Genomic DNA, 12,556 nt, shown 5'->3' with positions numbered 1-12,556 from the left:
TGGGGATATATCCTAAGGAACCCAACACATCCATCCAAAAAGATCTGTGTACACATATATGTTCTTGGCAGCACAATTTGTAATAGCCAAAACCTGGAAGCAACCCAGGTGTCCAACAACAGATGAGTGGCTGAGCAAGTTGTGGTCTATATACACAATGGAATACTACTTAGCTGTGAAAAATGGTGACTTCACCGTTTTCAGCCGATCTTGGATGGACCTTGAAAAAAATCATGTTAAGTGAAATAAGTCAGAAACAGAAGGATGAATATGGGATGATCTCACTCTCAGGCAGAAGTTGAAAAAAAAGATCAGAAAAGAAAACACGGGGGTTGGGTGGTGGCGCAGCGGGTTAAGCGCATGTGGCGCAAAGCGCAGGGACCGGCGTAAGGATCCCGGTTCGAGCCCCCGGCTCCCCACCTGCAGGGGAGTCGCTTCACAGGCAGTGAAGCAGGTCTGCAGGTGTCTATCTTTCTCTCCCCTTCTCTGTCTTCCCCTCCTCTCTCCATTTCTCTCTGTCCTATCCAACAACTAATTGCGTCAACAAGGGCAATAATAATAACCAAAAACGAAGCTACAACAAGGGCAACAAAAGGGGAAAAAAAAATGGCCTCCAGGAGCGGTGGAGTCATGGTGCAGGCACCGAGCCCAGCAATAACCCTGGAGGAGGAAAGAAAAAAAAGAAAAGAAAAGAAAACACAAGTAGAACCTGAAATGGAATTGGCATATTGCACCCAAGTAAAAGACTCTGGGGTGGGTGGGTGGTGAGAATACAGGTCCATGAAGGATGATAAATGACATAGTGGGGGTTGTATTGTTAAATGGGAAACTGGGGAATGTTATGCATGTACAAACTATTGTATTTACTGTTGAATGTAAAACATCAATTTCACAATAAAGAAATAAATTTAAAAAAAAAGAATAGGGAAGGTTCCTGCTGTCTTAGGGTTTAAGAAGGCAATAGATAGTTATGGCTATAACCAAATTATTTGGCAGCTGGGCTAACTTTGAAAATCCCACTATTAGGATTTGTTGTAGCTTACAAGACCTCACTATAATTTATGTCCTTTAATGCTGTATCTTATAAAGTAATGCCTCCAGTTGCTTTTGTTCCCCCTCGTCTAAGCTTTTAGGAGATTTAATATTTCAAAGAACAAGTCATTATTAGAAATTTAGAAATGCGGGAGTCGGACGGTAGCGCAGCTGGTTAAGTGCACGTGGCACAAAGCGCAAGGACTGGCATAAGGATCCCGGTTTGAGCCCCCAGCTTCCCACCTGCAGGGGAGTCCCTTCACAGGCAGTGAAGCAGGTCTGTAGGTGTCTATCTTTTTCTTCCCCTCCTCTCTCCATTTCTCTCTGTCCTATCCAACAACGATGATATCAATAACGACAACAATAATAACTACAACAACAATAAAAAACAAGGGCAACAAAAAGGAAAATAAATAAATAAATAAAATAATAAAAAAAGAAATTTAGAAATGTATTAACAATTGGAGCCCACTGTTAAAATTCAATCTGGTTACCGATTTAAAGTCTCAAGTACTTAGACTGAAGGAACATATACTCAGAGCTATGGTATACGCATCAAAAAGTCTGAGATATTCAATCCATCTTTCCCAGAGCTCCTTTTCCACCACAACCTTTCCAACTCTTGTCATTTTCTGTTTTGTTAAAGTAGACAATTGTCACAGGTGGAAAATGGATTCTCAGTATTGTTTTAATGTTCATTTCTCTAATATAAGTGAACTGGAGCATTTCTTCATGTCTGTGAGCCATGTGCGACTCTTGCTTAGATCCTCTGTTGGGAGCAGGTGGTAGCACAGCGGGTTAAGTGCATGTGGCGTGAAGCACAAGGACCGTTGTAAGAATCTCCGTCTGAGCCCAGGCTCCCCACCCACCTGCAGGGGAGTCGCTTCACAGGGGGTGAAGCAGGTCTGCAGGTGTCTATCTTTCTCTCCCCCTCTCTGTCTTCCTCTCCTCTCTCCATTTCTCTCTATCCTATCCAACAACAAAAAAAAAAAAAAAAAAGAAAAAGAAAGAAAGAAAAAGAAAAAAAAAGAAAATTCTCTGTTTAGGTTGGGATCAGCAGATGCAGTATCAATTGGTAGGAACTGAGAGAAGCATGAAGGAAAGCGAGCCCCACCTTAGAGGTTCCAGGACTGGGAGAAATATGGGCTTTATAAAGAATAGGGAAGGCTCCTGCTGTCCTAGGGTTTAAGAGTCCCAGGTCCAATCCCCCACACAACCATAAGCCAGAGCTGAGCAGTACTCTGGAAAAAAAAAAAAAAAAAAAATATATATATATATATATATATTATTTTGGACAGAGACTACGAGAAATTGAGGGGAGAGAAAGAGAGTACTAGGGCAAACCCACTTCACTGTTCGTGAAGCTTTTCCCCTGCAGGTGGGGACTGGGGGCTTGAACCTGGGTCCTTGCACATAGCATAATGGTTATGCAAATTATTTTCATGTCTGAGGCTCTGAGGTCCCAGGTCCTTCCCTAGCACCATCATAAGCCAGAGCTGAATAGTGCTCTGGTAAAATTTAAAAAAAAGAAAAAGAAAAGAAAACTCTCTGTTTAGTTCTTTGGTTCACTTTTTTTTTTTTTTTTTTTAATTTGGCTACTATTGTTTCCTTTTGTAAAGCTGTACCAAGTCTTTATATATGTCTACTAGAGTCATTTGTTGGATATCGCTTGTGAAGCAACTCCCACTGCAGGTGGGGAGCTGGGGGCTGGAACCAGGATCCTTACACTGGTCTTTGTGCTTTGCCAAGTGTACTTAACCCACTGTACTACCGCCCGCGAATCTTCTCATTTTTATGTTTCTTTTGCCCCCTGCTGGCCTTAAATTGTAGTGTCTGTGTGTGTGTGTGTGTGTGTGTGTCTCCCTCTCTCTCCCACACAGCCCCCACCTTCCTTCCTTCCTTCCTTCCTTCCTTCCTTCCTTCCTTCCTTCCTTCCTTCCTTCCTTCCTCTCTTTCTGCCCCTCCATTTCTGTTTCCATGTTCATCTACCAGGCAGTGATATCCCCGAGCCGCAAAGCATCCTGGGTGTAGAAGGCACTTGGAACTCCTAGCAGACCCCGGTCAGCCAGGACATCAGAAGGACAGAGGGAGCAGTAGGTCAGCTCAGCCATGGCCCAATGGAAAAACTGTATATGGCCCCCTCCACCTGTGCTCCCTGCCTGTGCAAAAAGAGATGAACAGTCTTGGGAGGTGGGCAGAAAAAGACTGGAGATTATAGCATCTCAAATAAGGGGTGCCCATGTGGGCTCTTCAGATTTAATGGCATGAGTGTAAACTCATGGATTTTAAGAGGGATTCACACCAGGCTGGTCTTAGATTCCCAAGGGGGCATGAAGTCATGGACAGATGGGTAATTAGGCAGCCCCATTTTCTTTTACTTTATCAAATAAACCCCCATCAGCTATGAGTGTTGATCTGGCTCTGGTGTTATTTCCATGGTGTAGTGAGTGTGTGGGCTCAGGAGCTTGGACAGAGGTGATAGAAGGTGAGTGGTTAATAGAAGTCATGCTGGAGTCCCACCTCACAGGGAGAGGCACCCTACATGGCAGTCTTCTCTCCCCTTGATGCCTTCCTCTGAACTGGCGCCTTGCTTGACAGGCTGTCTACTTCCTTGATCACTGTCATGATCTCCATGACTACTCTGTGCATTGGCTTTGTAGACACATTGACCTGGATCTCAATCCTCATTTTCTCATTTGCTATGAGACTTGTCCAGAGTAATAAGCTCTCTATGCATCCAAGTCTCCATCTCCCAACATAAGTGTCAGTACAGTCTTATCTCAGGTGCTGTGGTGAAGCCTGTGTACATGGTACATGAACACTGACTTACAGAAGTCCTGAAACAGTAGCTGTTACCAATTCTTTCATTACTTTCATCTTACTTAAACAAATCTTCCCCTTGGGCTGGGGAGACAGCATAATGGTTCTGCAAAAAATTTTCTTGCGTGAGGCTCTGAGGCCTGAGCTTCCATCCCTAGCACCATCATAAGCCAGAGCTGAGCAGTGATATGGCACCTCTCTCTCTCTCTCTCTCTCTCCCTCTCTCTCTCCATCTCTAAGAGTTGTGCTCTGCTCCCCCCACCCACCTTAAAATTTATATATATAAAATGTAAATATTGATAAGACCATAAGATAAGAGGGATACAATTCCACACAGTTTCCACCACCAAAACTCTGTATCCAATCCCTCCCTTGAAAGCTTTCCTATTTTTTTTTAATATTTACTTATTTATTTATTCCTTTTTGCTGCCCTTGTTATAGTTATTATTGATGTTGCTGTTGGATAGGACAGAGAGAAATGGAGAGAGGAGGGGAAGACAGAGAGGAGGAGGAGAGAAAGATAGACACCTGCAGACCTGCTTCACCACTTGTGAGGCAACTCCCCTGCAGGTGGGGAGCCAGGGATCGAACCGGGATCCTTATGCCAGTCCTTGCGCTTCGTGCCACATGCGCTTAACCCACTGTGTTACTGCCTGATTCACCGCTTTCCTAGTCTTTATCCCTCTGGGAGTATGGACCCACAGTCATTATGGGGTGCAGAAGGTGGAAGATCTGGCTTCTGTGATTGCTTCCCTGCTGAACATGGGTGTTGTAAGGTCGATCTGTACTCCCAGCCTGTCTCTTTTTCCTTAAAAATAACTTTTAAAGCTCGCCTGATCCTCTGATACACTTCCATTTCTCTTAGGCCACTGGTTCTCCTTTGCTCACGGTTGAGTTGCAGAGTTTGCAGTGCTTATACGAGTCATTGACACTCAGTGGAGAAGAGGGCCAACATGAATTTGCTGGTGCCAAGATATCAGAGCAACTCCTATGGCTCTAACGCTTCAGAACACTCATGAACAGTGCTGAGCACCATAGAACGGCCAAAGTCTACATGGGGAGAGACAATATCAGACAAATCATAGTAATAGCAAAAAGGGACATTTTTGCTGCATTAGCTTAGTCACACTCTTCTGCTGTCTTTATCAACTCTGTGATGGTGATCCTGTCATTCCCACTCAGAAGCAAAGGTTTCAAAAATATTTCTGGTAAACACTGAGGCCAGAATTTAGGATTCAGACCCCAGCACTCTGGATCTAGACCAAGGCTGGGGAGACTGCCCACTTAGTCATCCTGGACATCCCATCAGCTCAGCTGTTTGCCATGGGGTGAAGTTGTCAGTGTGAGTGGAAATATGTGGGGAGAGGTAGATCTGCTGCAGTAAAGGGAGTTTGAATTTCAAATGCAGCCTTACCCATCAGTCTAGGCAGAAGATGATGATGCCAAGGTGGCAAATCCAATGAAGGACTACTGTACTCCTAATGGACAGGGGAAGGGTGGAGGCTGGGAACTCCAAAAAAATATAATTTAACCAGCTGGGGCCCTAATCAGGGAGTCCTGAGTCTCCCAAACAGACTTGATGGGCCTAGACCTCAAATAAATCCCTCTCTCCATTGTTAGTGGTCATCTCTATCAGGAACAACAAAATAGACCCCTTTGTGGGCCCCCATAGGACCTTGCCCTCAACCTGGATCAACAATGGTAGAGAATGTTCCATCCTCTGAAGGGAGGCTGGACAACATACTCTATGCTACACCTGAGGAAGATGGCTTGATACTGGGGCAGCATGGAACGTTCCTACTCATGACCACAGAATGTGAGCTCAGATCCAGAGGGATGCAGAGGTCACACAGGCTCCTAAGCTAATTATGGGCCCCAGATCACATCAAATTGATGGGGTTTACAGTAATACTTATACCCCTTTCCCATATTAGGGAGCTACTCTCTTCCCTGATCCAGCTTTCTGGTCCTTTTCCCAGCCATGACATCATCTCCCCAGACAATAATTAGGATTCTTCACCTGCATTTCAGATTTCAGGCTCAGGCACAAAAACAAACAAAAAAACTAGTATAGCTATAGGACCTTTGAAATATAACTAAAATATGCCTACTAGCTATCTACAAAAATGGAGACCTCCCCCCCCAATGCTTCACCTGCACTATTCCAGCTTTTAGGTCCATCATTGTCTAACAGTTTGTTTGGCTTTGTATATTAACTCTCTTTTCAGCCACCAGGTTCCAGATGCCAGCAGGATGCAACCAGACTTCCCTGGACAGACAACCCCACCAATGTGCCTTGGAGCTTCGCTTCCCCAGAGTCCTTCCCCACTAGGGAAAGAGAGAGAGAGGATGGGAGTATGGATCGACCCGTCAACGCCCATGTTCAGCGGGGAAGCAATTACAGAAGCCAGACCTTCAACCTTCTGCCTCCCACAATGACCTTGGGTCCATACTCCCAGAGCATTAAAGAATAGGAAAGCTATCAGGGGAGGGGTTGGTATACAGAGTTCTGGTGGTGGGAATTGTGTGAAGCTGTACCCCTCTTATCCTATGGTTTTGTCAACGTTTCCTTTTTATAAACAAAAAATTTAAAAAAAAGAAATTAGGGAATGGATTAAAAAAAAAGAAATATAACTTAGATTCTGTACCTATAAAGGACTCACTTAACATATTTTGTGAACACTTCAAACTCCCTAAACCTGTAACTGAACACCTTGGACATCATCTTGGACTCCAAAGTGGCTATTCCTGACTTCAATGTTTTTCAGGATTCTCTGTCAACTATGCATAAACTTGAATTATTTGTGATTATTCTAGGTAAAAAGTGTCATGAAGATTTTTTTAAAAGGCTATTTAAAAAATATTTATTTATTAACGAGAGGGATAGGAGAGAGCGAAAGAACCAGACATCACTCTGTCACATGTGCTGCTGGGGATTGAACTCAGGACCTCATACCTGAGAGACCAATGTTTTATCCACTGCACCACCTCCCAGACCACAAAAAAAGCTTTTTTTTTTTTTCAACAGTGAGGTTTCAGCATTCCAGGTCACCTTTTTTCAAACAGACGGAGACAGACAGAGGGAATGACACCAGAGCACTGAGCTTCCTTAGGTATAGTTAGGTGCTAGGCTCAAGCCTGGGTCATTCTAATGACAGACAAGCACACCATCTAAGGGAACTCTCTTGCTGGCCCTAAAAGCATTGCTTGATTTGATAAGACAGAGAGAAGTTGAGAGGGGAGAAGGAGTTAGGAAGAGAAGGAAAGAGCTACCTGCAGCCCTGCTTCACCACTCCTGAAGCTCCCTGGCTCCCAGGGCAGGTGGGAGCTGGGAACTGGAAACTGGACCTTGTGGCTGATAGCATGTGTGCTTGACGGGGTGTGCAAGAATATTAGGAGAGGTCCATGCTCCCAGAGGGATAAAGAATAGGAAATCTTTCAAGGGAGGGGATGGGATATGGAGTGTACTTGTAGTGGAAACTGTGGGACTGTACCCTTCTTATCCTATGTTTTGTCAGTATTTCCATTTAAAAAATAAATAATAAAAAAGAATTTTAAGCGAGAAAAACCAGCAGTTGGTATAGCTAAGAGAGAAAAGGTATTTAAGAAAAAAAAAAGGGTTCAGACTATCTAAAGGCCATGAAAACATCCAGTAGAGTTAGGATGAGGCCTTTATGGCTCTAAACAGGTTTCCTAGTGGCCCAGGAGGTGGAGCAGAAGCTGAAACACTGGATTCCTCAGCATGACATTTGGAGTTGGCTCTCCAGCACCACATGTGCCGTGGTGGTGCTATGGCTCTCTCCCCCTACCCACCCCACTCCCCCACACAAGTAAATAAATCTTTTTTTAAAAGCTGTTGCAGGTGAATAGTGAGCAGACTACAATGAAGAATACAGTGACTGCAGACAAGGCCTGGTCTTGTGAGTGAGGGGAGGGTGGGGGACATGCCTCGGTGGTCTCTACTGCTGAACAGGGTGGCAGCGAACAGTGGACCAACATTGCTGAGAGGGGGTGTTGAAGGTGTCTGACCATGGGGAGCAGCTTTCCATCGGGCTCCATCTTCAGCATGACAAGGGGGGCAGCCAGGTACTGCTGTTCTCCTTGAACCACGTTGGCTGGAATTCCATCCAGCAGCATGTAGTCAGCCTCAAACAGGGAACCATCCTGGGGAAAGGGGTGTGTGTGTCTATAGCTCAACATCCAGCAGAAGGTCAGGGCAAAGGGGAAGAAATGGAAGGCAAGACAGTCTAGTTCACCGTCACCATCACCATCACCGCATAGCACGCCAGAGTCCTGGAGACAGAAACGAAGGACCTGGAGCATCAGCCCAAACCTCTCATTTTATGTGAGGAAAGTGGCCAGATGAATACAATGCAGCCTCCTCCAGGGACAGGCAACTCGCTATGGCAACAATGGCTCTAAGAGCATAGCTGTCCAGCCCACTTCACACCACAGGCATGCTAGTCTAGCTCCTTGTGAAGAGGTCTGAGCTCATTCCCATCATATCGCAGTTACCTCTCTCTGGCAGCAGCAATCTCTAGATATGCCCTCCATGTTTTATCCCCTCTAGATGCCAGCACAGGATTCTGCACCCAGGGGCAGTGGTTGCACAGCCTCCCTTCCCTGACTCATCTCTGGCCCCCTCTCCTCACTGCTTCTCCCCACATTCACGGACAGAACAAGGCAGGGCAGGAGGGAGGTAGTACCTGGAGCTCTTTCTCCAGCTGTGCCCGAAGTTCCCCCATCTCCATGGGCAGCACCAGCCTGGAGGGCAGCGAGGTGCAGCATCTCAGCAGCATGGGGTTGGCACCATTGAGGAACTGGTAGCCAAAAAGCTCATCTTCCTGCCAGCACTCATGAACCTTCTCTGGAAGGGGGGCGCATATCCCTGGGTAGAATCCCTTCCTGACCAAATCCCTGGAGATAGAATCCCATGACTACCCCCACACCAACCCTTGTCTTTTTGTTCATGAGGCTTCTTTGAATCATCTGGCAGCTAAATTCTATGTAGTCAAGAAGCCTGGGGGACTATAGAATATGACAGATGTAAAAAAAACTATCAAAGTTGTTCAACCACTGACCAGCCATGGGAGTCTTCTGGCCCCAGAAGATCTTATCCAAATCTTCCAGCTGGTCCCAGGAACTAAAGATGGTGTAGCTATGTTTGAAGACAATCTCCGGAATCCTAGAACAGAAAACGAGGGTGAAACTGTCAACTTTTAAAATTTTTTCTTCTTACTACAGTACTGCTCAGCTCTGTCTTAAAGTGGTGCTGGAGATTCAAACTAGGGCTTAGGAGGCTCAGGCATGAAACGTTTTACATAACAGAGCACTATCTTCCCTGCCCCAAGCAGCCATGGTCTACCTGCTCTGGATTCTCCAGCCCCTCTCCACTCTGCCTACTGCCTCACCCTGCGTTCTTGGTCCAGTCAAATTGTAGCCTCTTTCTCTAATGGAATCTCATATTTGAAGGTAGATCATCCCTACTATCTGCAGCAATTGTCAGGGGCAGTTCTTCCTTCCATGTGGCCCAGCTAAAATGTGGAGACAAAGGTTAATGGAGAGAGGAGAACTTGTCAGAGAAAGGGTCTGATGACTGGGAGGGTTGTGGGTGGTTGGTCAGCAGTAGATCTGCTGTCTTTCCTCCAGTTCCTTGGCTCAAAGTTTCTGGAATACACCCATGGTGTGTCCTGGTAATCGGGCTTGGGAGGAGACATTCAGGGGATCTACCAAAAGACTTTAATTGATGTTACCTCCGGACTTCTTCCCATCTCACACTTATCAGTTCATTAGACCATATTTCTTTTCTCTGGCTCTTTCCCTCCATTAATTCCTTAATCTTTCATAACATCTTTGCCCTACCTCTTTTCTTGATCTTGTAATCTCAGATCTCAAGTCGATCCTGAGAACACAATCTCATATTCCACATCTCTTTTTTCCATGCCCCAAACCCAGTTTGCCTGTTTCTATTCTTCTCATTCTGTAAAATGTCTTCCTCGTCTCCAAAGAGGTCGGTGCCTACTCTACGCAATTACATGCAGTATTCGGTTAATCTCCTCTGTCCTTCAAAACAACACATTTCAAGTTGGGTACACCGTGTCTCCTGTCTTCTCCCTCATTTGTCTCCAGGAGGTATTCTATATGTCATCTCAGCCATGTTCTCTCTCCTGTCCTACAGAACAGATGTTCTGGGTCACCTTTAAGCAGCCACTCACCAAATACTAGCATCACATCTGGATGATTGTGTGAGGCGAATGTGATAACCACTACACTACACTACGGAAACAACTACCCGGATGACTGTGGACCTGGCTTGGTCCTGCCCTCTTCTCATAATTGTATTTGCTTGTCCATCAAAAAAACAGCTGTTTCATGTGTTCATTATTATTTGTCTTTGCCTCCAATGGTCTCTCCTAGGTGTTTCTAAGACAACAGATTCTGCATTTGCTGTCTTCCTTTACCCACCCCATCTACATGCTGCTTGTCTCTCTCGGTTGTCTTCTCTGTGTTGCCACTTTTCAGCTGTCCTGTGGACTCATTCCCCTCACCTGGCTGTCTCCTCCAGGGATACCCACCTTTCCTTGCCCTAACTTGTTCCCAGACACCCCTTTCTGGGTCTACTCTGACTCGTCAGTTTCCTACCCAGGTTGCAAGCTCCCCTCCTCACTCTCTCAGAGAAGGAACCCTTCCATCAGTGCTATCTTGTCTGAGTCCTCCTGAGAGCCTGTCGTTCAGTGTCCCTATAACTTTGGAGACCTGTATTCTCAGTACTTAATCTGCCTGAAGGCCGTTAGTCTTCAGTCCCCCCCGGCTTTCCTCAACCCCATCAGGAGAAGCCAAGCCTCCAGCAGGTTCTCAAAGCTTGCCAACCACTGCCTCTCCCACCCACCCAGCCACCCCCATCCCGCCCCTTGGCCGCCCCTCACCGGAACCCTCAGGCAGAGTCAGCACGCCCTGGCCCCAGGCCCCTGCACGGTGACGCGGTCACAGTACCACGCGTCGTCCACCAGTGCATGGAGTTTGCGCAGCTTCACGAAAGGCAGTGAGTGGCCCCAGGTCCTGGGCGACTTCGCACTCAAACTCTTACTCCTGTGGGGCCAGAGCCAGAGGGGGACTTAGCACAGGTGCTGGGAGAGGAGGCCGTGCGGGCCCTGGGGGTCCTGGGCGGAGCCCCACGGAGCCAGGCCCCCAGAGGCGGTGCCTGGACTTGGGCACTTGTGCGTGGTCCCAGGGTTGCAGGAGAAGCTGAGTCTGGCCCAGGGCAGGGCGTCACCTCTGACCTCCGACCCCGTGCTGACCCCGGCTCTGAAGGCTTTAGGGGAAGGCCCTGGGGAAGGGGGAGACAAGTCTGGGGAGAAAGTGGGAGAGAGGGAAAGGGTAAGGGCGAGGGAAAGGGAGAAGAGAGGGAGAGACAGAGAGAGAGAGAGAGAAAGAGGAGAAAGCAAGAGAAAGAGGGAGAGGAGAGCGAGACAGAAGAGAGAGACATAGAGACATGGAGAGAGACAGGAGAAAGAAGAGAGAGAGGAGAAAGACACAGAGAGGAGAAAGACAGGAGAGAAAATGGAGAAAGAAGAGAGAGGAGAGAGAAGGGAGAGAGGAAAGAGGAGAGAGAGAGGAGCTAGCGAGAGAGATGAGATAAAGAGGAGAGAGACAGAGGAGAGAGAGAGAGAGCGCAGCTGGAGCAGCGCTCGTCCGCGTCCCCCGCCCGGGCTCCCGCACACGTGTGGCGGGACACCCTCCCGCCCCAGCTGGGAGTCGGACCCCGGCCGGACCCGCTGACCTGGCCCCGCGCCGGCCGCAGCTGCAGCTCCAGCTCCGCCTCCCCGCGCGCCCCGACCAACCACAGCTGCACGCGGTTGTGCGACCCGGAGTAGAGCCAGGCCCCGGTGGCCACGCGGATGCGGTAGCGGCCCATGGCGCGAGTGCCCGGCTGGCTGGGCGGCGGAGGGTCAGCTGTTGACGCGCGGAGACCGGCTAGTGTGGCTGTGGACCCGTCCATGGTTCAATAAAGCCGGCGTCTGTGCCGCTGGCGCCCTACCATATTTGGGGCCGTCCCCGGTCCCAGCCGGGACTGGTCGGACCTGTACCCTTGGAGGGCTGGGGAGGGAAGGCCGCGCCTCTCAGAGCAGTTCTGACAGCTGAGACCCCCAGGGAGGAACAGAGTGAAAGCCGGGGTGCAGGGAGGAAGGGAGGGAAGCACAGGAGGAGATGGGGACACAGAACTCTTGTGGTGGGAACTGTGTAAAATTGTACTCCTATTATCTTACAATTTTGTAAATCAGTATTAATTCACTGATAAAAATTAAAAAGTAAGAGTTGCGGAGGTGATTCAGTGATAAAATGCATATCTGGATTTGATCCCAAATATAAATGGTGGAATGGTGCTCTGGTCTTTCTCCAGTGTGTGTGTGTGTGTGTGTGTGTAAAGATTAAGTTAAACAACACCACCGGGAAATATTTTTTTAAATAATAATAATACATAATGGGAGAGAGACAACCTGCTTTCATCAGTAAATCAACTGTAGAAAATAAATGACGTGGAAGAAGATAAGACACCTGGATTAAATATGCATGGCTTCACAGCCGATGTCAACCCCCAATCCTAGCTGTTATTGGAAACTAAAAATTTTTCTTTTATTTTTACAGAATAACTCAGTTCTTTTGACCATTTATTGTCTGAATGGTATAGAGCAGAGGAAGAGAT

General features: G+C 47.3%; 1 pseudogene; it reads right to left on the bottom strand.

Annotated features, from left to right (window-relative positions):
* Positions 1-3,017: 3,017 nt before the first annotated feature.
* LOC103113706 (polyunsaturated fatty acid lipoxygenase ALOX12-like) lies at positions 3,018-11,767 on the bottom strand (annotated as a pseudogene).
* Between the last annotated feature and the right edge of the window lie 789 nt (positions 11,768-12,556).

The sequence above is a fragment of the Erinaceus europaeus genome, chromosome 12 (assembly GCF_950295315.1).
Source record: "Erinaceus europaeus chromosome 12, mEriEur2.1, whole genome shotgun sequence".
Lineage (NCBI taxonomy): Eukaryota > Metazoa > Chordata > Mammalia > Eulipotyphla > Erinaceidae > Erinaceus > Erinaceus europaeus.
Note: the sequence above shows the minus strand (reverse complement) of the source record. Positions and strands in the feature narration are given on the sequence as shown.